Source organism: Crocuta crocuta, unplaced genomic scaffold (assembly GCF_008692635.1).
Source record: "Crocuta crocuta isolate KB4526 unplaced genomic scaffold, BGI_CrCroc_1.0 scaffold179, whole genome shotgun sequence".
NCBI lineage: Eukaryota > Metazoa > Chordata > Mammalia > Carnivora > Hyaenidae > Crocuta > Crocuta crocuta.
In genome coordinates, this window is record NW_027551568.1 from 7978053 (window position 1) to 8003412 (window position 25360).

Consider the following 25360-nt stretch of genomic DNA (forward strand, 5'->3'; position numbering starts at 1 on the left):
TGCACTTTCAAATGAGAATCACAGCTTTATTTTATTTTATTATTTTATTTTATATTTCATTTCATTTCATTTTATCTTTTTTTTTTTAAGGTTCAGTGGACTTTAAATTTGAGTACAGCTGACACAGGTTATATCATCTTCACGTGTACAACAAAGTGACTCAGTTAGTCTGTTCATTATGCTGTGCTCACCACAAGTGTAGCTCCCGTCTGTCACTATAGAATCATTGACTATATTCCCTACACTGTGCCTTTTATTCCCATGACTTATTCATTCCATAACCGGAAGCCTCTATCTCTGATTTCTTCTCCCTTTTACCCATTTGGCCCACCCCCACCCCTCTGGCAATGACTCCTTTGTTCTTCTATTTATAAGCCTGATTCTGCTTTTTATTTGTGTATTCATAGGTTTTGTTTCCTGGGTTCCACATATGAGTGACATCGTATGGTATTTTTTTAAAGTCTACACATGTTGGCGATTCTCTTTCACTGTGTGAGTATTAATTCTGCTTTTCCATTCTCAAAATCGTTTTTGATACTTTTATTTGTTTCTTTTCACTTCTGGTAATTAATTAAATTTGAGGGGAAAATTCTATAGGAACTTAAACTTGGAATTTTTGAGGGCCCTGGGGGGTTCAGTCAGTTAAGTATTCCACTTCTGATTTTGGCTCAGGTCACCATCTCACTGTTCTTGTGAAATCGCGCCCTAAGCCAGGCTCTGTGCTGATAGCTCTAAACCTGCTCGGGATTCTCTCTCTCTCCTTCTCTCTCTGCCCCTCCCTTACACATGCTCTCTCACTCTCTCTCTCTTTTTCTCAAAATAAATAAACTGAAAAATTGTATTAAACTTTGAACTTTCTTGTTAACATGAAACTCTATTCTTTGTTAGCATTATTATTCTATGTAGAAGATACATAGTTTTGTAATCCACCCAGTCAAATACTTTTATCTTGGTTATAATTTTTTCTTTTTTTTTCTTTATAACATCCATGCACAAAACCATTTGTACAGAAATTCTGACAAGGTAGCTCAGTTTATAGAGTTCCATGAGATGTTGATAATTTTTTTTTCATAATTTTCTCTGAATTGGCAATAAGTTTCACATAGTACATCTACAGAGTGAAAGTAGGATATTTACCAAAAGGGTGTTTTGGAAGGAATATGCTGGTGAGTGATGAGACAAATTAGTTCCTTGAACCTTGACACTAATGAGGTGGGTGACTTTGGGCAAATCTCAACTCTGGTATGCAATTTAGTTGCCTTGTTGCAACATAAAATGGGTTAAATAAATAGCATTAAAAACTTAATTTTATGCTCACTCTGTCTCATGATTTTCACTGTAATAAGAGTTATAAAGAGGTAGAAAGATTTAGGGTAAAAATACTGCAGTTAACTTCAGACACTTTCCATTTTAGGTACATATCGTATGTTTTTAGAAATTCCTCACAAAACCTTAAAAGAGAGGTCTCAGAAAAAGACAAAGAAAAAATAAAACATTGTAAATATCTTACTCCATTGTCTTCTGGGATAAAGCATTAGTGTCAAAATCTTTGATGGATATCTAATAATCTTTCTTGTATAAGTGACTAGGTCTTTTTACTTGGATGCCAAAAGGGTTTTTCTTAATTTTATATAGTCTTTACATACATCTTTTATTAAGGCTGCATAGGGTTAAACTCACTATGTATATGGTATGCCTATTTTTATAGTTCTAAGTTGATTTTTATTTTATTTCAAGAAATTTTCTTAAATTATAGTCACAGAGTTTATTATGTATGTTTTTTCCTAATTTTCTTCCAAACCAACCCCTATTAAATGTTTGTTAGATTTTCTTTGTTTATTTTCCACATTGTCGTGTTCTCCTCAAGGCTTATTTATCTATACTGTTTTGGGGAAGGGAAGTTTTAACATTTTTGGTCATTTCTGTCTTCTATTTTTAAAGATATTATCTGTATTTAATTTAGTTTTGCGTTTCTTCCAGGTAAGTCTTCATTTTTGAATTATTTTTTAAAAATGGTTTATTGTCAAGCTGGTTTCCATATAACACCCAGTGCTCATCCCCACAAGAGCTCTCCTCCATGCCCATCACCCCCCTTTCCCTCCCCCTCCCCATCAGCCCTCAGTTTGTTCTCCGCATTCAAGAGTCTCTCATGGTTTGCCTCCCTCCCTCTCCCCCACTATTTTTCCTCTTCTTCTCCCCCATGGTCCTCTGTTAAGTTCCTCCTAATCCTCCTATATGTGCAAGCATATGATATCTATCCTTCTCTGCCTGACTTATTTCACTCAGCATAATACCCTCAGGTTCCATCTATGTTGCTACACATGACCAGACTTCATTCTTTCTCATTGCCATGTAGTATTCCATTGTATAGATGAACCACATCTTCTTGATCCATTCATCAGTTGATGGACACTTAGGCTCTTTCCATGTTTTGGCTATTCTTGAGAGTGCTGCTATGAACATTGGGGTACATGTTCCCCTATGCGTCAGCACTCCTGTATCCCTTGGGTAAATTCCTAACAGTGCTACTGCTGGGTCATAGGAGAGTTCTACTGTTAATTTTTTGAGGAATCTCCACACTGTTTTCAAGAGGGGAAAGATAGTGGCAAATGACATATCAGATAAAGGCCTAGTATCCAAAATCTATAAGGAACTCACCAAACTCCACACCCAAAAAACATTTTTAAATTATTTTTAAATTTTTAAAATTATTCTGTGAGTCATAACCTCTTTTTCCAAATCTTCCTTTCCACGAATCACATAACTGCTGAAATTTATCTACTTTTAATGCATGGTTTCTTTTATAACTTCTATCACTTTCTCAAAATCTTTAAGGTTTTTAAAAATATTAGTTTACAGATTTTTATCTGCTTCCTAGAGATGGATTTTGGCAGGATTTCATTATCTGCACTGACTTTATTCTGCTCCTTAAACTATTTTTTCTTATAATAACGTCCTATATAACTCTTTTCTGTTCCTTGTTTTTACACAATATGAGTCTTCCTGTACTTTTTGAAGGATGGTGGTGAAAGACAGTTTTTTTTTAAGCTTCACCACTCTAGAATTCTGTGTTGTTGTTACTGCTGTTTTTGTTTTGATGTGTGAAAACATATGGCTTCAAACTTTTTGATAACTACACTCAAAAAATGTTTTTTGAGGTTCTCTTTTCTTTGTTTCTCTTTTGCCTGTTTTGCTCAATTCATCATCCCTTAAAACAAATAGTTCACTGTGTAGGGCTTTGTCCTACAGCAGAGGTTTGGCCCCTCCACTGATGGAGTTTGCAAGACTCAAAGATTACAGACCTTCACTGAGGTTCCTGCACTTTCACCGGTAAGCTGGAGTTTATAGAAGCACTCCCAGTTTGGGTCGCTACTCTCACACTTTCCAGTGAATACCTTTGGTGGACTCAGTGAGGTACTGACCACATCCCCTTTCAGGAATGGAAGATTGATTCTTGCATATGCTAAGAGTATTGCCAGAGAAGACCCTTCCTTAATTGTCAGCCCTCTGTGAGTATTGCCATATGGGGAAAAATCTGTTTCTCCAAAGATCATACTACCTTGTAAGATTCACGGGTCAATGACTGATCAATGTGAAAGTATGATAATTTCCAGGAAGGGGTACCTGGGTGACTCAGTTGGTTAAACTTGAGATTCTTGATCTTGGCTCAGGTCATGATCTCATGGTTCCTGAGTTCGAGGCCCCCAATGAGCTCTGCACTGACAAGGTAGATCCTACTTGGGATTTTCTCTTTCTCTCTCTCTCTCTGTCCCTCACCACATGTTCTAAATAAATAAATAAACAAATTTAAAAAAATAACATCCAGGCAGCCCAATCTTGGGACAAAGCTGATGGTCCATTTGAACCTCAGAGCTTCCCAGGAGATAGGCTGAAGACAGATGCTGGCATCACAGAGGACTCAGAGATGTTGGTAGGTGTTTCCTACCTGCTTTTATTTTTGAGGTTTTTGGACATATGTAATCAGCTGGTTTTATTGTAGAAACTGTCTGTTGTTTTTCACTGTAGTATCCCAGTTTCTCTCTTTGTTTATTTAGGAATGGTTAGAGTTGGATTCTAGGAGATTCAAAATCTCATTGTTTCCACTAGTATATTTCCCCAGTATTTTCTCCTGTCACACAGTTTGAAAATATTATCACAAACAGAAGGATGGAAATGAAGTGGTAGCTTGAGGGGAAGCGGAGCCAGAAGAGACATTTTCGGGTAAGAGATTACCATGAGTGATATCCCTTAATTTAATACTAAACTGGATGCTAAGGGAATAATGTGGGAAGTTCATTGAATATTCGGTCATGAGACCTGAGTTCAAGTCCTGGTTTTGCCAGGTGCCTTGTAATCTGAATTAATCGCTGATTCCAATGAAATATCAGTTTCAGTATCTGAAAAATACAAACACCTTCCCCGACTGTATCACAGGAGCGTTGTGAGACCAGGAAGGCAGTGTTTCACGTAAAGGCTCCAAATGAGCATGAAGCAAGTTAAGAGAAGATTTGTATCCGAAAGCCTTGCAGGATGGGCACCACTTGACAAATTCAGCGATGGATGCAATGGACACAGGGCCAATAAACCACAAGAGACTAACTGGCAAGTGTTAAGTCCAGCAACACAATTTATCAAGCAATTCCAAGTGGGATAAATGAACATCGCTTGGATTTTTTTCAGTGTCAGCATCAAAGCTTCCAAAGGGTTCAAACACAGGTTGCACAGGGGTTATTCCATGGCAAGCACAGCTGGCTGATGCCTTTGATTTCAGAATGCAAATGTGTTTGCTTTGGCAAAGGAAAAGAAGATGAATGAAGGGCAGAAACAAAAGATCCCAATTTTTCTGCAAATCTTTCAGGGAACTTGCAACAATGAAGACTTTCTCTCCTGGGGAGCCAAGGTTTCTAGGAGGAAATATGAAAAGAAAAACGAAAGGAATGGAGAAAATAACATAAGTTAAAATAACCTCAGGGCTCTGAGCTATGTCCTCATTCTTGGCTCTATTTTATATCTTAATTGTTGCTGTTTTTATTTCTATTTTTTTCATAGCAAGTTTTCTGGGGAAAGACACAGCTTTTTACAATGGAAGCACTCAATCAATATTCACTGCAGAGCATTTGACTCCAAGCATGTTTGCGTATTAATTGTGCAAATTATTTTTTTAAAGAGCTATTGTCATATAACCAAAAGCAGGATCTGAGAGCAAAAGAGATCATTTTACTAAGGAATATTGGCAAAAAATCATACAGAAAGAACTTCAAATCATGGGGTTTGGCATTCTAGAAATATATATGATTTTGGCCATTATTTGGACTTACACTAGATTGAATGATCCAATGATTTTGAAGATCCATATAGATATTCTCATTTTTAAACATTTTTGTGATGCTATAATCTTCTACCCCAGCAGGACCATCAATGTAAGCCACAATAGATCTGAAATAACAAGATGCTGCAGGTAGCTAAGACAACCATAGCTGGGAGTAAGATATAAGAGTTGAGATACAAAAACAGCATCTATGGCTTGTTAGAAATGCTGTGTCCACAAGATGTAACAAACAAAAGTTCCTTTTCTCATAAAAAGTCACAGAGAGAGACACAATGTCACTGACGGTGGGGAAGATAGAAATATGACTATTCCAAAGGGCTAAGGTTTTCATCTCTTTTCTCATTTCCAAGAATACCAAATGTTGAACGTGGGTTATAGAGTAAAAGAAGCAACTTGGAGCGTGGAACTGAGGGCATGTGATAGAAGGAATGTAGGTAGGTCATAAAAGGACTCAAAGAACCAGTGGAAGGGCCTCCATGGAGAAAGCATGGGAAAAACAAGGTCCCAAGGAACATAAACTCATCAGAGACCTGCTTTAGATGATCTTGAGTTCAGTTGTTTAGACTGTGCCAGGAAAAAAAAAATCACAAACCTGACACTAACCAAAAAAAAATAAAATAAAATAAAAAGTCTTAAGGTTCATAGCAAAGATATATTGTCAGTGATTAGTTTGGAATTCTGTGGGAACAAATAAATCCCTGAAGACCAGAGTCAGGCAAATATTGTTTAATTTATAAAAAAGAAGACTAAGATTAGATACAAGATATATAAAAGCTAGTTATTTGACACCAGAATTTAACATAATGTTTATCACAGAGAATTCATCAGAAAAAAAAAAGTTGAGTGATTAAATGAATAGATTGCTAGGTAAAAGTCAAGAATCAATGAAAGAACAAAAACAAAAACAAAAACCGAAAACGGCACTGGTTCATGGAAAATGAGTCCAGGCACAGTAACCTTACCATTTTTGACAGGATTGTTAGATTCAGAAATAAATGCATATTTCTTTTACCTGGATTTGGCAAAAATCTCATGGTCCCGTTGTGCCCAAAATATAGAAACATCGGTTATATGACAGTACAATAATTTAGTTCAAAGGTGATTGCAGAAAGCCTAACTAAATAATTAATGAATCAATGTCAAGCTCTACAAAGGTCTCTACTTATGCCTCTGAGGATCTTGTTTTTAAACCTATGATATTCAACATTTTAATTAAACACTGATCTGATTACAGGCACATGAATAGTAGTAGATAATAGGCAATAGGAAGTGTTAACTGTCTTGAGTGGTTGAATCAAAGTTCTCCAAGATCTTGACAGTGTCTTGTAATTTTTTGGCTTACATGGATGATTTTTCTTTTTAAGGAGCATGGATAGTCCCTCGTTGTTGTTTTTTTTTGTTTTGTTTTTTTTTGTGTTCCTTTTTTTATGGAATGATGGAGATAAGCTTAAGAAGTCAGCTATTTGCTATATTTTCTCCTGCTTCACCTTCCTTTTTTGAAATGGTAATATCCAAATTTAATATCCCAGTCTGAAGTATCTTGCCTCAAGACTGGACCCTAAAATTTAGATTTCCCCTTGGATCATATCATATATTTTCATTTTGCTCATTTTTCCATTCATCTTTTCACTAATTCATCTAACATTAACCAAGTACCAAATTTGTGTTGGAAAGAGTGAAATTAATAAGGTAGTTCTTGTCCTTCAGAAGATCGTAATTGATAAGGATGGACACCCAAAGACGTTAATAAGTAATTATAACATAACATGATGAGTTAAAGGAGAGAGGTAAACATGGAAGTTATGGAAAACAAGGAACAGAGAGTGGGAGATACTGGGGGGAAAAACCACAGATGTAGATGCAAAAGTTTCTCACAGATGTTAAAATTAAATCAAAAACTAAAAACACAACAAACAATTAGTAAAAATTAGAGGCAGAAGTGGGGGGTTATGATTTTATGGTTGCATAAAAAGGCATCCCATTCTCCTCCTCTTCTGCCTTCTTCACAAACCACTTAAACTTGCAGGCTACAGACCCAAAATCTTGGCCAGCACTCTCTCTAGTGGTGGACCTATGAACTACCCCTCTACTGTTTTCTAAATTGCAAGAACATGAATAAGATCATACAAATCAAAACCATACTGAGATACCAGCTCACTCTGGTCAGAGTGGCTAAAATGAACAAATCAGGAGACTCTAGATGCTGGCGAGGATGTGGAGAAATGGGTACCCTCCTACACTGTTGGTGGGAATGTAAAATGGTGCAGCCCCTCTGGAAAACAGTGTGGAGGTTCCTCAAAAAATGAACAGTAGAACTCCCCTATAAGCCAGCACTAGCACTGCTAGGAATTTACCCAAAGGATACAGGAGTGCTGACGCATAGGGGCACATGTACCCCAATGTTCATAGCAGCACTCTCAAGAATAGCCAAAACATGGAAAGAACCTACGTGTCCATCAACTGACGAATGGATCAAGAAGATGTGGTTCATCTATACAATGGAATACTACATGGCAATGAGAAAGAATGAAATTTGGCCACGTGTAGCAACATAGATGGACCTTGAGGGTGTTATGCTGAGCGAAATAAGTCAGGCAGAGAAGGACAAATACCATATGTTTGCACATATAGACAGATTAGGAGGAAGTTAACAGAGAACGAAGCGGGAGAATAAGAGGAAAAACAGTTGGGGAGAGGGAGGGAGGCAAACCATGAGAGACTCTTGAATGCTGAGAACAAACTGAGGGCTGAGGGGTGGGGTGGGGTGGGGGAGAGGGGAAGGGGGTGATGGGCACGGAGAGGGGCACTTGTTGGGATGAGCACTGGGTGTTATATGTAAACCAACTTGACAATAAACTATATATATCTATATATAAAAAAAGAACATGCACACGTGAAGATACCCAGGACATAAACAAGTAGGTGATTGTTGAATCTGAGTAAGAATAAGTACTTTAACACTATGGAAATATATTCTTCAAGTAAGTCCAATGAATAAAAAATTGTATCAATGAGATTTCTCCAACCAAAAACAAACTTACATAGATATTTGGGACCCTAGAAATTCACACAAAAGTAGAGGATCTGACAAAGGAGAAGTCTGATTTGATTCCCAGCTAATTTACTAATTCTGGAGAGTGATAAGTCATTTCAACAATCTGTACCTTCGTTTCCTTAACATAGTTGTGTTGACTGTATGCCTCAGTTGGCCTGGGACTGTTTTGGTTTATGTCTGTTGTCCTAGGTAATTGTGAATAGTGTCTTATTTCACTTCCTAAAGAGCTCCATTTGGGTTATAAATTACATAGTCACCCTTATTCCATGATCTAAAGGTAATGTTCCTTTACCTTTATGGGGAGAATGACATGAGCCTGGTGGAAAGGAAGTATAGTGATGACTTAGGTGCTTGATTTTTGCTTAGTGTGTTTTTACACTGAAACTGTCCCTTTAGGGATAGTCTCTCACTAATGACTGATGAATGTTTCTTTCTGTCTTCATTGCGTCACATTAAGAATGAATGGAAAGAGTGTGGGCTGTGAGTCTCCTCAAAAACTTAATAAAGTAAGCTTTACCCAGGAAATAGGAAAGCCCCTCCTGAATCACATATTTCTGTGTAAACCATGGCCTCTTCAAATATTTTTTTAAATTACATTCTTTCCAATAACCGGGAAACACAGATATTTCCACTAAAATCTGAAGTGACATGGAGAAGGAAATAAAAACAGGATAATGAAGGCCCTGTATTTTAGGTTTGTGTGAAGCTGGGCTTCCCCACAGCTGCACATTCAGTTCTTCTAAAAACACAAATATGAAACAACCTTTCTAATAATGAATGACTAGTGGAGTAAATTATAGAGCATCCGTACAATGGGACGCGCTGCAGTCACTAAAAATGATGGTACGGAGCTGTATTTATTGACATGGAAAATTGCTCATAGCATATTATCAACTGAACAACACAGTTGCTGAGAAGCAGGTGCAATATTATTGTAAAATTATGTAATATATAGTTTAGGTGTTTATGTGAATATAGAAATGTCTGAAATGCTCATCAAAATATTAATAGTGGTTATCTCTGGGTGGAGTGGTTTCAGTGGGCTTTTACCTCCTTTCCATTTTTTTTTAAAGTGGTGAGTATATTCCCTCTTAGTAAAAACAAAATATGTGCTTTACATGAAATTATGAAAGAAATCTCTCTTAAAAGTTGGAATGGCCGGTATGCAGATGATGAGAAGAAGTATTGACATAAAATAGGTAAATAACTAAACCTACACAGAACTACAGCTCTTTCCTCCATCAGCATTGGGCCTTCTTGTAGTCCTAGTTTTTACGACATCCATACCCCCGACAAAGAAGCAGACAGGATAGCCTAAACACTAACACCGCAGCTCCTGTGGATATCAGCCTCGAAGATGATCCCCATAGCTCCTGGCTTCTTGGTAGGAATGTCCTGTTCGGCTGAGGATGGGCTGGACGTAGTGAGTAGAATAGAATGAGCCTAAAGCGATGAGACCAGGTCATCAAAAGCAGCATGGGATTGCCTTCTATCTCTCTGTATCACTCACTGTGTGGGAAGCCAGTTGCCATGCCATGAAAACACTTAGTAGCCTAGGGAGAAGCTGAGGGGGTGAGGAACTGAAGTCTCTGGTCAACAGCCAGAGAGAGACTGAGGCGTGTCAACGAGTGGATGACTGCAGCCCTGGCCAACAGCCTGATGCAATCTTAAGAGAGACCCTGAGCCAGAAACCACCCAGTTGAACCATTCCTGGGTTTCTGACCCACAGAAGCAAAGTGGGGTAATACGTGTTTGTCGTAAAAAGTTGGTACTTTTTTCTTTTTTGCATAATTGGTTATAAAGCAATGGATAACGAATATAACTCCGAACACATTTGACAGGATGTCTGTCTTGGAAGTGTGTAGTTTAAGAACCTTACATTTGAGCCAGCTTTGGCTTCCATGCCAGGCTCACTGCCTCCTCTACTGATAAAAGATTCCTTGAATTGACAGTTTTATATGTTTCTTTTTTTCAATATCAATTAAATTTCTGGTTCCCAGCACTGGGTATCTAAGTCAGATAGCTCTAAAACATGTGACGGTTGATTTTAGGTTGAAAGTTTGCCTGGCATCAGGATTCCAGAGGCATTGCTAGTTCTGACCTCTGACCCCGGTTCCCTCAGGGCCCCTTTCCTTCAGAGCAGGTCCATAATCCAAGTTTCTTTTCCACATGCTCTCCTACAGCTGATAATTCAGAATGTAAAGCACATCTCTTCCTGGGATAAGAGCCCAAAGATTATGGGGTATTTTGTCATTGGAAATGTTGATGATTTGCTATTAAATTTCAAAACAAATAGGAAAGCACTTCCATTTGGGTTATAGTGAATAACGGATATTGAACTCTTTGTCTGTAAAAGCAACAACAATGACCAAAAAAACTGGATAAAATATATGAAAATGTTTTCGGGGAACCAACAGGCTGTGTGGTTTGTAAGTGAAGCAAAAATACAACAAAGACACAAAAACAGATGAAACAAATAGCAATATGAAAGACTTAAATCCAATGGTATTAATATTTACATTTTATGAAAATGGATTAAACATTCCAGTAAAAGGCAGCAAATTAGCAGACTAGATAAAGAAACAAATCCTAACATTGGGCTGTTATGTGAAACGTACTTTAACTAGAAAGATACAAATAGGTGAAAAGTAAAATGATGGGAGAAGATATACTTTGTAAAATTAATCATCAGAAAACTGAGTGGTATAATAATATCAGACAATGGAGGCTGTAAAACAAGGAATGTTACCAGAGATAAAGGGGGAAATTTTATGAAAATAAAAGTGTCAGTTTTTCAGAGAGATATAAGAAACCTAAAATGTATTGAATAGCAGAGCTTTAAAATTCTGGATTAAAAATTGTCAAAACTAAAGTTATAAATTAAAAAAATCAACAATTACAGTTTGAGTTTTTAACATCTCTCTCAGAAATTGAGAGTAAACAAAATATCAGTAAAGTTATAGAAGAACTGAGAAATATTATTAACTAGCTTGATCTAATTGATATTTGTAGAATAATCGAAAGTGTACAATGTACAGTGTTTTCAACTGTTATAAAAACTCACCAAATTAGTTTATATGATGAACCATAAATCAACTCAGCACACACTTGGTAAGCAGATGAAAAGACTTTAAAAAACCTATGAGATCAAAGAATACCTTCTAATGTTTAGTTCTACTTAGTTTTAAGTAGTACTAAAAAACAAAATAATACATGATAACTATAATTCTAAAATAATAAATACAAAATAATGTATATTATACAATGAATGTTTATAACATTAAGACACAATGTGGGATGCAGCTAAGCGTTGGTTAAAGGAAAATCTGGAGCTTCAAATAATTGTATGATAAAAGAACATAGGTCTTAAATTAATGATCTAAGCTTAACCACCAAGAAACTAGAAAAGTAAAAGTAAATCAAATGCAAATTAACTACAAGGTAGGAAATCATACAGATAAGAGTAGAAATACATAAAAAAGGAACAAATAATAAGCTGAACATAAACAAAACCTGATTATTTGAAAGGAGCAGTAAGATTAATAGCCTTTTAGCTGGACTGACCAAGAAAGTCAAGGGATGAAACACAAATTACCAGTTTCAGGAATGAAGGAGTGGGCATCACTGAGAATCCAAACAATAATAAAATAGACTTAAAGGATGATAATAAAACCAATTATGCCAGTAAACATGACTATTTAAATAAAATAGAAGGATTTGTTAACGACACATCTTGCCAGAACTATCTCAAGAATAGAAGATCTGAATAGTCCTATCTCTGTGAGAGAAAGTTAGTTTGTATTTAAGTATATTTCCACAAAGGAAACTCCATGTATAAATGACTTCATTAGTGAACACTAGCAAATCCTTAAAATAACATACAAATTCTTTCAGAAAATAGAAAAAGAAGCACTTCCCAACCCATTTTATGAGGCATCATCAATTGGGGCATCAAAACTGAACACACATTACGAGAAATAAAACCTCAAGACTGAACTCTCTAATGCATGGACACAAAAACCTCTAAGAGAATAATTATTAACAAATAATTTTTGACAGTATATAAAATGATAATACAACATGATCAAGTCAGATTTATGGAAACCATACAGGGCCGATTTAACATTACAAAATAAATCACTATGGTTCACCATTACTGACAAATAGAAAGAGAAATAACAGAATTACATAATCATCTCAATAAATGCCAAAAATGTTGATATAAACTCTCAGCAGAGAATATTCTATTAAAAGAACAATGGGTGGGACACCTGGATAGCTCAGTCGATTAAGCATCCAACTCTTTAAAAAATGTTTTTGTTTAATGTTTATTTTTGAGAGAGAGAGAGACAGAGAATGAGCAGGGAAGGGGTAGAGAGAAAGACCCAGAATTCAAAGGAGGTTCCTAGCTCCAAGCTGACAGCACAGAGTCCAAAACGGGGTTCGAACCCACAAGAAACCGTGAGATCATGACCTGAGCCTTAGTCGGATGCTTAACTGATTTAGTCACTCAGGGGCCCCAACACCTGACTCTTGATTTCGGCTCAGGTCATGATCTCACAGTTCATGCGTTCAAACCCTGCATTGGGCTCTGTGCTGACAGTGAGGAACCTGCTTGGGATTCTCTCTCTCTCTCTCTCTCTCCCTCCCTCTGCACTTCCCCCACTTGCTATTTATCTCAAAATAAATAAATAATTAAACTTAAAAACAGAAAACAAAAGAACAATAGATAAATAATTTTGGATACATTTTTACAGAAAGATACCACTCAGATATAATTATGTATATACATATGTATTTCTGAGTGGCATTTCACTATGTGTGTGTGTGTGTATACATCTATATATGACATATATATACATATGACAAACTACTGATACATGAGATAACATGGATGAATCTTAACAACATCATGTTAAGCTAATGAATTCAGACCAAAAGGAGCCCATGTTGTAAGATCCCATTCTATTATAGGCACAACTTAATCTATGCTGATGGAAATCAGACCAGTGGTTGCCTCAGAGTGGGGGTTCAGGTTAGATTTTCTCAGGAAGCGGTAGCTGAGAATTTTCTGGGTTGTTTCATATGTGTTCTGTCCTGATTAGGGAGGGGTTACATGCATATGCACATGTTAAGAAATAGTGCAATGTTCCTTTAAGCTTTTGTATGTCATTGCATGTTGTTGTATTAGTTAGCTCAGGCTGCTGTAAGAGAATACCACAGACTATGTGGCTTAACCAACAGAACAGTTTTTTTTCCCTAACATTTCTGGAGGCTAGAAGTCCAAGATCAAGGCATCTTCTGAGTTGACTTATGGTGAGACTTCTCTTCCTGTTTGTAGAAAACTGTCTTCTCCATGTGTCCTCACACAGCCTTTGCTCTGTGAACATATATATAGAGAGAGCTCTGGGGTCTCTTCCTCTTCTCAAAGGCCACCAATGCTATTGGATTCGGACCCCATTCTTATGATCTCATTTAACCTTAATGACTTTCTTAAAGGGCTTATCTTCAAATGTGGCATATTGGAGATAAAAGCTTTAACATATGAATTTGGGACACTTGTCACAATCCAGTCCATAATAGTGACTTATAGACTTAAAAAGCAACTAAAAAAATAAGATTAAGAAAAGATATATTTCTATTCCTTGGGAATTTCTATTTCTAGGAATATAAAGACCTTATAATATTCAGGGTCACATTTTTATAAATGAGCATAGAAAAATAACCTATCTGAAGTATCAATCAAAGGAAGCAGATTGAACGCCTGAAATTCAACACAAGTTAGTTATTTGACTACACTGGCCTTACCAGCAATAATATTAGTTAGGGAAGGAGGCAGGTATGAGGTAACGTCCTTTTAAATAATGCTTTGATTTGGCTGGGTTACTGCAAAGCCACATTTACCACTATAAATAATAATTCTCATTAATCCATAGGTCCTTCTGACAGGTTAGAGTGATTTTTCAAATTCTACATCAATCACCCACCTCCATGTGTCACACATGTGAAAAATTACTATTTGATAAAATCGAACTCAATACTATAGAGTCAAAATTGCAGAGGAAATAAGCTCTTGAGGGCTGGGCAAATTTGTGAAGTTCAAAATAGTAGTACTTATTTTTTCCCCCCATAGGGATAATTGTGTAGAGGTCCATGAGAAATACTTCCCAGGCCTCTACCATGAATATCTGCTGTGCTTCAACTGGAGAAGCAAGATCCTTTCTTCTGTTCTCACACTAAATGTATCTTGAGCATACCTTCTGTTTCTAAGCATTATGGCAGATGACGGAGGAAAGGGATGAATATATTCTTGGCCATGACAATCTTCACATGTAAACAAATCATGCCATGAGGTGTGTGGGACTCTGCCTCGGCCTGACAAGAAGAACAGTTGTGTGAGTTCCTACTGTTCATGGAAACTGTAGTTTGCTTGGTGGGGATAGACTAAAGAATGGCAAGAGAATTCTAGGTGTGAGGAAGAACACAAAATACTGCAAGGCTTGGAAAGAGCCTGGCCCATATTCTAGAACTCAGCAGATCAGTAAGCCTCTTTGGCAGACAAGAGAAGGTAAGGGGAGGAAAAGTGGAGAGAAGACAGACTATGTTATTAGTGTTGAATATCATGCTAAGGAATTTGAGCTTTTTTTTTCTCCTGTAGACTGTAGAGAGCTCAAGGGAATTTTAAGCAGAATCCTGTAATGAGATTTTTCTCTCAGAAAGGCTGGGGTGTCACCTATGTGGAGGGTAGGCTGAAAAAGATCTAGCTATGAAATCATTGTCATTGTGCAGCTGGGTTATAAAGAGGCCAGCTCTAGAGTTGTTTGCAATTATTCCATTCATTGATTCAATACTTCACAGAATGCAGGGACCAGCTAATGAGATAGATGCAGAAGGTATATCAGAGAATGTGTTAATATCTCTGTCCTTCAAGAATTTATAATCCGGCAGAGGGAGGCAGACAATGATGGGCACTTATACATGTCACAGACTCCCTGGCATTTTTCATGGTTACTGCATCTTCAGTATCCTTAATGAGCAAAATAATCAAAATAATAATAACTTCTCGCCTTTATTAAGCATTTTATAATTTCCAAATATGCATATCCTTACATGTATGTCAGCCTCACAAAAGCTCCTGTAAAGGAGGAAGACATCCTAGGAAGAAACTGGAATTTAGCCAGAGAAGATGACTTGCATGAAAGCCTAATAGTAGCCAGGAAAAGAGCTAAAGACAGTCTTGTAATTTCTAGTTTTGTCTTTATTCCAGGCCACTGCACATTTTCTCTTATTAAATGAGCTCTAGCATCTTTATTTTCTGTGAATCTTCAGATCCTGATTGTTTACCCAGCACTAGACTCATCTGACCTCTCCTTTCCCAAGGGTGTCCTGTGACCGCCAGCCTTCTGGTTGTTAAGTGGCTCCTGGTTGTGCTCAGTGTCCTCTGTGTCATCATGATTCTTGTTTATCTCACTAGTCTCTGACCCATAGTGGGTGTGCCCCAGTGCTGGGGGCCCTCTTCTGTTTCTTTTGATGATCTTCCTGTGACAACTGCACTTGAACTAAATGAAGAGGACTATATAACAGATTGGAGGATTTTTTCTCAGAATCAATATTCCATTTAAACTCTGAGCTTAGGTTCTTGGATTACACTTATGTCTTTAGTTTCCTTTTATTTTTTAAATGGGTTTCAAGTGCAATTGAATTATTTATAATCTTTATAAATTAATCTTTATAAATTATAATCTTTGTAAAAAAAGGGCCATGGACTTTATCATTGGTCCATGGATTACTCTAAATCTAAAGAAAAAATGTTTAAGTTTGTTTATTTGTTTATTTTGAGAGAAACAGAGACAGTGTGAATAAGGAAGGGGTGGAGAGAGACGGAGAGAGAGAATCCCAAGCAGCCTCCATACTGTCAGTGCAGTGCCTGACGTGGGGCTTGAACTCACAAAACTGGGAGATCATGACCTGAGCCAAAACCAAGGGGCAGACACTTAACCAACTAAGCCACCCAGGTGCCCCTCTTCTAAAATTTTATAAAAATAGTTACCTTGAAATAATGTTATAAGCCTCTACGAATCCACAAGTCAATGCAAGACCTTCATAATAACTGTAAGGAATCTTCCCTTTCTTATTTTACTTCATACAGAGTAACCACCATCCCAAAGTCCTTATGTATCACTTCTTTATTTTCCCATTTTATTTTTTATATATTCAAGAAATTACTTATTTTAAAATGAATTATTTTCAACTTTCTAATAAAAATTTATTTATGTTGTACATAATATTTTACAAGTGTGTTTCTCATTTAGACATATTGTTAAGGCTCACCTATATTGTTTTCACTGCTGTACTTCACTTATTTTTAGGGATATAATACCATTAACAAATTTACAACAATTTATTCATTTGTTACCCTGTCTATGGATACTGGGTTTTTTTCAGTTTTTGCAAATTTCAAAGATGCTATTGTGAATAATATCAGACATGTTTAAAATGTTCCCTTGATTCTGCATGGAGAACTAAAACTGCTATTTTGCATGGTATTTAAATGTACAAATTTAACATAATTTCCAACTATTTTTAAGTGATTGAAACAATTTATACATCCATCAGCAGTATATAGCCAATCCTGTTTTTTTTTTTTTTAACTTTCCAACAACTGGTATTGTCAGACTTTTTAACTTCTGCTAATCAAATGAGTGCAAAATAATAGCATATTTTGAACTAACGGGATTGAATATCTCCTTGAATTCTATAAACCATGAATTTTCTGTTTTTTACAAACCTCTTTAAACTGTTTGTCCATATTTCTGTTGAGCTGTTGTGCTTTTCTCGTTAACTTGTACAGTTTCCTTGCGTATTTTTTGTTGCCTATACTAAAGATATCTTCTCTTGTAGCTGATTTGAAGGGGTCAGAATGGTATAGCATAACACACATGATTTTGGAGACAGGCTGAGCTGGTAAACTCTAGTGTTGTCAGTTAACTCATTGTGTGAACCAGCTAGCCTGTGAGAGCTGCCTATCACATACAAAGTATTCATGTCATAAACAAAGCCTTTGTTGTCATATGCAAAGGGGTCATGACATCATGCTGATAATGACAGCTAGGAACCAAAGCATAGAACTGAGCTCTTATTATATATCAGATACTGAAACCCTTGGGAGACAGAGATGGCACATCCTTGACCTCACAGTGAATACAGTATAGTGTGAGGAAGATGAATCAACAGTTATTATCAGGTATAACAGTAATTGATAAGCCTCGGTGCTTAGGCATTCTTAGATAGGCATGCAACCTAAAATGGACTTTGCCAAGAAAGGCTGGCATTCCAATCATTCATTTATTCAATCATATGTTCATTCATTCATCAAATATGTAATGAATATTATCAACTATAAACCAGGTTCTTTGCTAAGTACTATTGCTAGTGTTATAAATGGAATTAATTTGATTTAGTAAATGTTTTGCCTTGGGGAAGAGAGAAAATAAAGCGCCAAAGGACTCCAAGGTTTACAGCTACATCAACTGGATTTAGCAGGAGGACTGGCCCTGGATGGGCTTCGTTTTCATCTCCTTTCATTCAGAGAAACTATCCCTAGTAAGTTGTCTGCGCTTTAATAAAATTACTCTGGCAGATTTTTATTCTCAAGTTTCCACTCTCTTCCTGAAATGGGATTGCATGTCCCATTGACTGTCACATGACTTTCCCCATGACAGGAGTATACATCCATGGCTTTCTGACATGTACTTATCCATGTGACATGCTTTGATCAATGGGATGTGAGCGGACTTGATGTTCTGCACGTCTGAGTAGCCATTTTAGATGCCTTCTGCATTTTTTCGCTCAGTCCTCTTTGTTTTTCCATCCACAGTCCAGATAGGGAATTTCCTGTGATCTGGGGCACAGAAGGAGCAGATACATGGAGAAGAGCTGAGCAGAATGGTTGCCAACCTACAGTCAATTGGCAGAAGACCCTGAAACCCTGATGTGCCCCTGCTTCTTCTTCATTGCAGCTCAAATGCCACCTCCTCCAGAAAGTCTTTGCCACATTTCCTTGTATCTCTCTACTCTCCCATCTGACTGTGTTCTCCTTAAAGTCAGGAACCCATCACTTTCATTTTCCTACCACTGTCCACCATCAGCATGATGTTTCTTATGGGGGAAGTACTCCATGAAATGTTGCTAACAAATGGATGGATGGGTGGATGAGAGGCAGGGGTGCCTGGAGGACAAGTCTTGGATTCTCATGGACAAAGCTCCAGTGTTGTTTTTTTATACATATATAATTCTAAGTATTGAGTTTCATAAATGACTCAGTGATCTACAGGATAAAAGTAAATGGAGACTGGGCTGACATGGGAAATATAAATATTTACACAACAGAGTTCTAAAAAAATGTACTCCAAAGTGTTTTGTCATAACAAGCACATGGTGGCTTGATGGTTTCCTATATTTTTATTTTATGATCATTAATTTGGTCAGTCAACAAATATTCATCAAGTGACTCATGTACTGTAACCCAAGTTCCTCTTAGAGCTGAGCTAACCAATTACCTGAAAGGAAGAATGTCTGATCTTGTTTAAAATTAATGACCCATGACTGGCAAATCAATGATTTTCAGGGGACAGGGACTTCCTGGAAACAAAATAAGTTGTTGATTGTCTGGAAGGTCCTGGTTTTTATCCTTTTAGGTTCAGCATTGACAAAAGAGAACAATTTCTGCACTGGGAAGGATCAGAACTTTTCTAGAGTGTTTGGACATGTGTGTGGGTGTGTATGTGTGTGCAGCTGTGTGTGTTTGTGGCTGAGAAGGGCATGTGTGAGTGTGTCTGTGTGTGTGAGGGAGAGAGATTCCACCTTGAAGAGTAAAAGTACACTTCACCAGTATCTATGGACCAGTGATATCTGAGGAGTTTTGGCAAAGATATTTGAAGGTGGCAAAATATTTTAAAATTTATTATTTTATGCTGCCACCTCTTAATCCTTTTTAGAAAACGTAACTGAAATAAATGTAACTGACACAGATTGAGGAATTTCAGTGTGACTGCCTCTGATCAAAGTGCTTTATAGATTTTAAATTTGGTTAATCCTCCTATCAACCGGATACTGTAAACTCTATTAGTATCTGTTAATATTATCTTGTCAATATTACAACCAATTCATGCCATCAGCATTAAAGAGGTAAGGAAATTGAACCATTGGGTATTTTAGTAACCTGTGTATGGCCACACACACCTGGAGTTAGGATTTGAAACTAGGCAGTTTGGCTCCAGAGCCAAACCCTTACTTACTCCAAGATACTGATGCTGTCTCATCCATTATCATCCAACCAATAAGTGGAAAATAGAATTTGAACTTCTCAGTCAAAATCAAGCATTTTAATCATTCTTGTTTTTTTCTTAATTTTTTTTCTTTATTTCTGAGAGAAAGAGAGAGAGAGAGAGCAGGGGAGGGTCAGAGAGAGAGAGACAGAGACAGAATCTGAGGCAGGCTTCAGGCTCTGAGCTAGCTGTCAGTATAGAGCCCGAGCCCAAGACGGGGCTCGAACCCATGAACCATGAGATCATGACCTGAGCCGAAGTCGGACGCTTAACCAACTGAGCCACCCAGGCACCCCAATCATTCTTGTTTTTAAGGCTCCCATCACTGGCAGCAACTGTAGTTTACAAAAATGCATTTAGCAGTATTTCTTTATTTGCAGCCCAGCTGCTGGGTCAAACAAGTAAAATTACTGTCCTCCACTTTGCAGGTGGAAAACTGGGGCTCAGGCTCAGATCATTCAAGAGATTCACTCACGGTCACACCAACAGTTAACAACAGACCTGAGGTCGGAAACCAAGACACGAGACTCCTAAGCTGGTATGCCATCTATGGGTCATGAGTTCATGCTATTCCTAGTGAGCTCTATCTATGGACATGGTGTCATTTCTAACCTCAACCTAATAAAATGGTAAATTAGATAAACCAAGGTTGACCCAGAGTTCCTCTACAAACAAGCCATGATCACGGCCCCAGTTACAGTGTTGGGTACAGACAGCTAGAAAATGGGCAAGATTTGGGGAAGGCAATGTTTGGGGATATGCAGGTGAGAATGGCACCTGAAGCCCATATGGGCCAATATGTTGGTATACCCAAGCAAATGGAAACAATGGAGTGTTTGCAGTGCTGGAAACCAGGGAGATGAAAGCCCACAGAGGGAAATGTGCAGTCCCTGTTGGAATTAAGTGAGAAAGACACTGATAGGTGCCATTTAATGAAAAACGCTGTCTCAGCCTCATGCTTGTTAACTCTTTCATAGTTAGCTTCACTTCTGTGTCTGGGTAAATATAGCCCTCCTTTGCACTGAGATCCCAGACTGATCCATTTCACATGCAAATTATACACAGTCGACTTTCACGGTGCTGAGCTATGCTATTGCCGAGTTATCTCAAGTTTAAGGCCTATTATATAGCCTTGCTGAAGTGGCACAATTTAGGGGCTAACTTCAATCACTGAGGAGTTCAGTTCCTTTTCTTTTCAGTCAGTTTTCGCTCACATGATTAGTCACCAGGCCATTCCAACTACAAAATCCAAAGCTGGAGCTGCTGGTTGCCTGACATTTTCTAGAGCCCATCCACACACATCCCCTACCCCTTCCCTGCAAAAGTAATAGAATTACTATCACTGTTTCTATTTTAGGGAGGAAGATACCAAGGCTGAGAGAATTTTAGATACTTGCCTGAGGTCACACAGTGAAGGTGTAGCCCACTCAGATGAGAGTGCAGGAATTTGAGGCTTTCACTTCTGTCAGATGTTGGGTCTTGATAATAAAGATGTAGACCATTCTGCCAACTGGTAGTTAAAACCCAGAATCTACAAGGGTCTGAAGTAGTTTGGAGTCTACGTTCGCATGCTTATGTTTATCAAAGCCAGCTCTCTTAATGCCATCCCCTCCTAGTAAAATTAAGCTGACTCTCCCTAACAAGATTTGCTCTCAGGCCTTTGCCTATTCAAGCAAGGTCGTCTCCTACCCTTTCCCGTATGCATTGGACCTTATGTCACATGGAATGACTTGGAATTCCAAGTCACGACCATGTTCTCTCCTGCCTCTGCCTTTACTGTTCCTTCTGCCTTCTCTGTGATCCTTACATCCTATGCCTGGTGAAAATCTTGTTTGTAATTATTCAGATATCCTTTTGATTCTTGCCGTCCAGGTGTAACGCTATGCTCTTGTGGTCTAGATTGGGTGGACAGTTGACCCAGGCTGTCAGGAACTGAGGAATTTCCCAGGTTTTGAGATTTTCAGTGCTAAAAATGGGCTGCTCATGGGCAAATAATTGCTCATCTAAGATCGAGAGGAAGGAGTTGACTCCACAGTAACAACTTGTCATCCTCAGGCATTTAAATATGGCCTCCTCTGGGTTTCTAGGTTCTTACCTTCACACTTACCTCATTTCTCTAATTGTTTGCTTATAAAATTATGTCCTTGAAAATTGTCCATCTCCCCAAAAGACTGTGAAACCTTGTTGAGGAGGGTGGAAGGTATGCAACATTTTTTACTCATCTTGGCTCCTGGCTCTGAGCCCAGCACATAGTGAGTATCCTTTAAATACTTACAAATGATTTTGTAGGAGAGACGGTACATTCCCTCCAGGGACTCGGGAATTAGGCAGTGGATGTTTTATTTTTTTAATTAATTAATTTTTTAAATGTTTATTAATGAGAGAGAGAGAGAGAGAGAATAAGCCGAAGAGGGGCAGAGAGGGATACACAGAATCTGAAGCAGGCTCAAGGCTCTGAGCTGTCAGCACAGAGCCTGACATGAGCCTTGAACTCATGAGCTGTGAGATCATGACCTGAGCTTAACAGACTGATTCACCCAGGAGCCCCAGAGAGTGGATGTTTTAATATGACAGGAGCATTCAGTACCCTATAACTATTGGAGGACTATTTCCTGAACTCTGATATGCTCCATTCTCTAAGGTCCTAGAAACTTCTTTTGGAAAGCAAATTGGGACAGAATCAGATTGGACAGTAATATGAAATAGATAATACCTAAAAAACACAAGAGGAAGGACTGTGAAGAGAGTAATCATAGTGAATGAAAGATAGAAGTTATGTGTGGAGGGGTTTGGAATAATGAATGGTCTAAGTAATGGATTTTTGAACTTCAAATACTTGACTACTACAGTAAGGATATAGTGATTCTTAGTAAAAGCATGGCTAAAACTAGCCACACACACAAAAAAAGTTGGCACTCTGCTCACGTTTTACAGGCAAATTTCAGGAAAAAATCAAGATAAGAGTTGATTTCAAGCTAGCGCAAACTGTTCCAGAGAACTGGTAAACAGGTAATCCCCCTAATTTATTTGATGAGGCTGAGATAATCTTGGTATCAATCAGGCATAGGCAGATGATAAATAGAAATTATGTGGCAATGTTAGTTATGAACGTAGATATACACATTTTAAACAAAATATTAGCACATTAATTCCAATAATTTGTGAATAAAATCCAGACTGACTTGAGTGTATCCCAGGAATGTTGGTATGGCTTAATATTAACACATAGTTTAAAGTAATACACTTCATTAATTCATGAAAGGAGATAAACCATAAAATCGCTTCAATAGATTCAGGAAAACATTTGCTAAACTATTTAATTTTTAAAAACTTATAGGAAATGTAAAACTGTGAGAAAAAATATTTATAGGTAAGAATTTTAATAATCCTGGATCTGAGAAAGAGAGTATTTCACACATGACACAGAAACACAGATTATTATATAACAAAGACATCACAGAAAAGTCAAAAGAAAGGTCATAAATACGATGTACAATACATATAGGCAGGAAAGGATTAGGGTTCACAACTTATACCAATTCTGGGCTTTATGTCTGCTCGGCACTAGTATGTGAATATAAACATTTGCTATTCTGCCCCCTCACCCCCACCAAAGATTGTGAGCAACATGTTATGAACTGAGTCTGGATCATTTCTGCCTCCACAGCACCTAGCACAGTACCTGGCATATATTGATGTACGGCCAATGTTTATGGAATGATTAGAAGGCACAAGGTACTGTACTGAATCCCTTTCAGTGGTTTACTAATTGCTAACTATCCACATTACTCCAGGCTTTAGGTTGAAACAGACAATAAGCTATTTCAGTCAGTTCAAGCTGCTATCATAGACTTGGTGGGGGGGAGGGGAGTGCTTAAATAACAAATATTTATGTCTCACATTTCTGGAGACTAGAAAGCCCAGATCCATACTCAGTGAGGATTCTCTTCTTGATCTGCAGGTGCTGGCCTTCCAGTTGTAACCTCATATGGCCAAAAGCAGAGAGGGAGGAGACAAGCACTCTGCTGTCTCTTCTTACAAGAGCGTTAATCCCAGGATGAGGACTATAGCCTCATAACCTAATTGTCTCTCAAAGGCTCCACTTCCTAATAACATCCCATTGGGGGTTAGGGTTTCAACATACGAGTTTTAGAGAAGCACAAACATGGAGTCCACAACCCAAGCGAACTAGAACTACTTTAAGTGGAAAAATATTTACTGAAAAGATAGAGAATGACTCATAGATTTCTAGGATGACTGGAGAACCAGACTCAGAAAATGGTGGGAAGGAAGGCAGGCTTCTTAGTTAGAGCCACAGTGCAAAGATAGCTAGAGAACTAGTCTAAGAAGACCCTGAGGGCAGTGGCACCTGTTGTCAGCATTGCATATAGGACCTCCACTGTCCTGAGAGCTACTCCTGGCAATGTGATGTTCTTGCTCAGCCTGTTGCCCATCGGAATAAAAGTCTTCACTCTCATCACAGATCCTAGATACACACTTCTGGGCTGTTGGATAAGCTTGCAGAACTTCACCTTCATTTACCCGGGAGCTTGGAAAGCTGAATCTGGACCCCTATTAACCTGAGCTGATAGGCAGGGATTATGTAAACATAAGTAAAGAATTTAGATGCTGGGCAACCAACAAAATTCAAGATGTTCACTACATAGCCCACTATATAGTTCATCTTTTGACCACTGAGACTTTATTTTTCTTCTAGGTCTAAGGGTGTAGTTGGGAGAAGAGAAAGAGGTTCTCAGACTCCACTTCAGAATCCAGCCTCAGCAGCAACAGGCTCAATGCCCAGAGGTTCTCAAGATGGATGGTAATTCCTCTGCAGAAAACATTGGGAAATGTGTCAAGACTTTTTTCAATCCTTTGGGTGAACTTGTTAGAATTTGACAGCAGGAGAAAGCTAAGTGAAAGAACTCACAGGGCACAGAACAAACATGTGGCAAAAAATTGTCTTTATTGCATGCCCATCCTGCCTTGAGGAACTGTTGGACCTCACCCGTGAGGGGGCATCTGTCAGTGCAGCTGTTGCTGCACTCAGCAAGGTGGCCCAGAGCCAGGCCAAGAGGGCCCTTGTGGGATGCCAGAGATATGCTTTATCTGCACTGGACAAGATGAAGGGAGATCTGAAAATATTCCCACTACGAGTCAGATGTGGATCTGGAATCTGGTCTTTTGCAGTTAAATTTCTCCTGGCTTAATTCAGGAAAATTAAGGCCCCTTAATGGGGCCCTTAGAGGGTAGACTAGGCCTCAGCATTATAGACCTAAGACGGCCCAAGGCTCCCTAGTGTTTAACCAATCCCCCTGTGTTGGGGGAAGTCTTACCCTTAATTGAACTCATTAGCAACTGCATTTCCTGTTCTTTTTAATTGTATTTCCTGTGTGTGGGTTAACACAAAACTCTCTAGACATTGTGTAGCTAGGAAGATTTTATTTCATACAGTTCCTTTTCATGCTGGGCTGATATGTGCCCACAATAGTCATTGTGTATACAATTGTGGCCACTTCTAGTGACCATATTATTGGCTCTGAATACTATACACATCTATCTATCTATCTATCTATCTATCTATCTATCTAATCTTATTATATATGTATGTGTGTGTATAAAACATAAATATAACATTTCTTGAATATG

At 37.9% G+C, this 25360-nt stretch overlaps 2 long non-coding RNA genes across 2 annotated transcripts; one reads left to right on the top strand and one right to left on the bottom strand.

Moving 5' to 3' along the window:
• The first annotated feature begins 422 nt into the window (after positions 1 to 422).
• On the top strand, positions 423 to 25317 carry LOC144220282 (uncharacterized). Its single transcript, XR_013331678.1, has 3 exons — positions 423 to 492; positions 20140 to 20249; positions 24429 to 25317. It is a non-coding gene; the product is annotated as an uncharacterized LOC144220282 (long non-coding RNA).
• On the bottom strand, positions 4610 to 17358 carry LOC144220284 (uncharacterized). The gene is made up of 2 exons (XR_013331680.1): positions 17173 to 17358; positions 4610 to 4904 (listed from the first exon to the last, which is right to left on the bottom strand). It is a non-coding gene; the product is annotated as an uncharacterized LOC144220284 (long non-coding RNA).
• Positions 25318 to 25360: the final 43 nt, after the last annotated feature.